Raw genomic sequence first — 4,187 nt, forward strand, 5'->3', positions numbered from 1 at the left:
CCAATGCCCTCTTCTGACCTCCATGGGCATTGCATGACATGGGTACACTTACATACATGTAGGCAATGCATTCATACACATAAAAATGTCAGAAGCTGGAGAAACAGCAATCATTACCAAAAAATATAATATAGCTTTACAAACAGTTGACTTAAGCAGGAAATTCTGCCTGCACTAGTAACCTTGGGAAAGAATTTATGGCAAGGTTATCTTTCCCTTCCTCTTGCAAACAGTTCTTGAAAAATGAGTCATGCAGTAATGTCTTGGAACACCTGGTGGTCAGTCACGTTACTGAATTGCTCAGTTCCCCTCCCATACCCAAAAGAATGCTGTAACCTTTGACCAACTTCTTCAACCCCCTCTTGTATATAAGGAAAGCTTGCAGTTCAATAAAGCGGGCCCTTGACAAGTGGAAAAACAAAAAAGATTTTATAACTATATCACAACATGAATTCATGACACAGTGGCTAAACAGCTATCTACTCAAAATGCACCATTCTACGATGAAGAAATTATGACTCTTCCTCTGTGGATCTGTTTTCCTTCACTGTCACAAATACCTGGAGAAAAGAAAAGGATAGTCTTATTTTGGCTCCCTGTTTTAAAAGTTTTGCTACATAATGATTTGTTTCTGTTAGTTCAGAGCTGAGCTAGGAAGAATTTCATGGCAGTGAAAATGTGTGGTTGGAGAAAGCAGTTTGCTCCACTCCATTGGAAGTAGAGGGAGACACAAAAGGCATAAGGACTCTACATTAATGGCTTACTTCCTCAAGATAACCCTCACGCCTCAGCTAAGACTCAGTTCCTCAATTTCCCAATACCTCTCAAGTAGCACAATTAACTATCAATTGAGTACTCAAAACTTGATCTTGTGATATACATTTGAAATCCAGTTATACCACCTCATGCCTTTCCTCCATCCCAAAGGCTCATTTCTATTTCATGGTATAGAATTTATTCATTCTGTTTCTAAGAGACAACAGTCTTAACAGCTACAATATTTTTCCTAAATATTGTCTCTAAACCTAAAGTCTCTTCTGAAATCCTCAGCAATCAGATCTTCAAGATCCTGTATTATTTCAAAACAAACTTCTATTTTACAAGACACAGGGTAAACTATTTCATTGCAAAGTCAAGGAATATATTAGCAAGGAGGATTAGATTTTAAAAAAGAGTGAAATTTATCAGAAATAACAGCTAATCCTAAGGTGTCACGTACAGTATCTGGGGCAGACAATGATATGCTGTGTGAACCAAATAATTTGAATACCTTTCTTTTTATGGCTTGTTTAGTACCAAGAAGAAAACCCATTGCTATGAATCCCTGCCTAGGTGGTGCTTAGGCCTTTGAAGCAGGTATGTGGGTTGAAAGATTTTGGAATTTTAGACAAGGAAAACACTGCAGTGTTGGCAAGCAGAGCTTCCTAGAACAAACATGTTGATTAGAGATTGAAATAACATAATATGAGATGTATGGACAATACAGGCTCAACCCTGAGGTTTTAGAGAGGTTACAAACTGTGTCATTACAATGACTGGAGGCTATTCTTTAACTTCAGGCAAAGAATCTGACCGCACTGTGCCCAAAAGTTGAGAACTTCTGTGAGGTTAAATTAAAAAAAAATAATGGCTTTAAAAATCTAATGAAAAATTTTTATTTGGAGCAATCCTTCATGAGGATAATGGTCCTCCCAGAAAGCATAGGTTCTGAAACAAAAAGTTCAGTGCTGGGTGGAATATTCCTTTTGAGTTGTTGGTGAGTGGTGTCCCACAGACCACTCCTACTCTCCCGCAAAATTCTGGCTATTGACATTGCTCTTTGATGCCTACTAGAACCTGATGATAAGAGCCTGTTTCTGAAGGCACTATGTACTTTGATCACAGGACAGGAAGAAATCAAGACAGTATGAAACAGAAAGTTTCCTCCCTGCTTGCTGGCTGGCTTTCATAGTGCTGAAAAATGCTGTGCAATTTGCTTAGCATTAAAAGTTATCAGCCATCTTACACAGCTTTGAGCTTATGAGCTACAATAATGATCAAGAATTGCAAGATATGCCCACTGGTACAATAGTAGTATAAATGGTATTGGAGCAATCAACACTTCACTAATTGGAGTTAAGTCTTCTTCACAAGAGGAAATGTATGCCTGTTACTAGAAATCTCGTCAAGAACTCTTGGCATGGAAAGTCAGAGACCTTAGGCAAGAACCCATTACTATTAATTTACTAAAAGGACTAAGTATCAAATTGATTTCTAAATACTTATCCTTATACCCATATATTGGTGCATCTCTAACCCTTATTAGACATTCTTTTAACAGTGGATGGCAGCTTATACAGAAACTCACAACTGGTCAATGTGCAGGAAATAAAATGCTATGGAATACTTAGCCATAAGTGGGGATTCTATGTCATATGTATTGCCCAACAAGGCACAAATAATATTATAGAATAGGGGAAAGAAATATTTTAAGAACCAGAGGTCCAAGAGGACTTTTGGACAACAGAGGGTGATGCACACAGAAGGCCACAACTGGCTGACTTTTAGAAAATAAGACACTGCAGAATTTGTGTCCTTGCATAGGACTCCTATTTTCAACCTCACCCACTAAGGTTGTCCAACTCAGGGACAATTGTGGAACTGGGGCTGGAGAGATTGTAAGAGCCAGGGTTGGTCCATGAACATAGGGTAAGAGAATTTCAAGTCACTGGAAGCTTGCATGTAGGAACTTACAGCAACAGTGGCATCAAACTCAGGACCAAGGCCAACTCAATCAGACAAGGGCTTAAAGTGGAATGAGGGAAACGGGCAGTGGCCTAGCCCTAGCCTGGAACTGCTGGAGACTGATTACTACTGGGTGAGGGAGGGTAGACCTTACTTACAATCACTAGATAGACTTACTAGACTCCAGTGAATGAATTTGCGAAGAGGAACATCTGAGTACAAAAGCTTGAGTGGATAGGGCTTAACATGTATGGCAGAGTGCATGAGGTCCAGTGGCAGGGTGTGTGTTGGTAGATGGGTGGTGGATGGGAAAGGGGGTACAAATTCAATTAAGAACTGTTATACAAAATTAAAATAGCTCAATGATTAAATTTTTTAAATGCCCTCTCTCTATATATGTGAAATTATCAAAGAATAAATTTTGTAAAAGGTAATGGACTAATTTTTCTGACAGTGGAAATTACAAGACAACACGTAATTCAAGTTGTGACATGAATACTATTCAGATCTACAGTGAAAGAAAGCATAAAGATATGAAAATGTGTTTTGGCTTGGAAATCAATGTAAGTTTAAAGGTGTAGGTAAACTGGAAATACAACCCTTCAGTAAGCCCCAGCCATTGAAGGCTGTAATTTCTGAGAAAGTAAATCCATTTAAATAGAGTAAATATGATCTGAGAATATTATCAATGGGTTCCATGTTCTAAAACTGTAGATACCAAAGTCTGCCTTGCTGGGTGAGAACCTTGCTTCCATGATGGTGATATCGATCAGGGAGAGAGTCTGGAACTCTGGAACTTGTGCTTTCCTTTACAACATCCATTTATTGAAAAATTCAAAAAGTTTTTATACATTACAAGGAACTGTCAGTCATGTGGGATTTGGCAGTTGCATTCAAAGATTTACAGCACAATTAGACAAGAAACAGGACATACAGCTTTTAGTTGGTACCAGGTAGGGGCTGCTTATAAAGCAGGATGCTTAAACTTTTGTTCAAGGTTACCAATACCTAGCGGGTAATTTATTGGCCACAGTGTTTTCTTTCTTAAGGCTAAAAGCATAGTAAGCTTTTAGCTTTTAGCCCAGAAGTAAACCTTTAACCTGGCCCAATCTTTTAGCTAGTGATAGCTGAGTTATTTGTTCAGGACAGGGAGGTAGGCTAAGGGCTGTTGACCAAGATGCTTTCCCTCAGAACAAGGAGCTTAAAATTTGGACCCAGCCATTTTTCTCCTGCTAGCCTTGTAGTGTTCTGCAAGACGGATTTCACAGCTGCTGTTTTCAGTGTCTCTCCCTTTAGCAGAGAACATAGCCTGGACTTAGAAGTTTTTGGTTCGTATTGCCCTAGTCCAGGCCACACTGGATTCCTACATAAAACCATGTCCTAGTAAACAGAATCCACAGAAAACGTGGTCCAAGATGGGCAGGCTACATCTCATTCTGGCAGAGAATTAACTGTATCATCCT

This window comes from Nannospalax galili, unplaced genomic scaffold (genome assembly GCF_000622305.1).
Source record: "Nannospalax galili isolate Female #2095 unplaced genomic scaffold, S.galili_v1.0 scaffold337, whole genome shotgun sequence".
Classification (NCBI taxonomy): Eukaryota; Metazoa; Chordata; class Mammalia; order Rodentia; family Spalacidae; genus Nannospalax; species Nannospalax galili.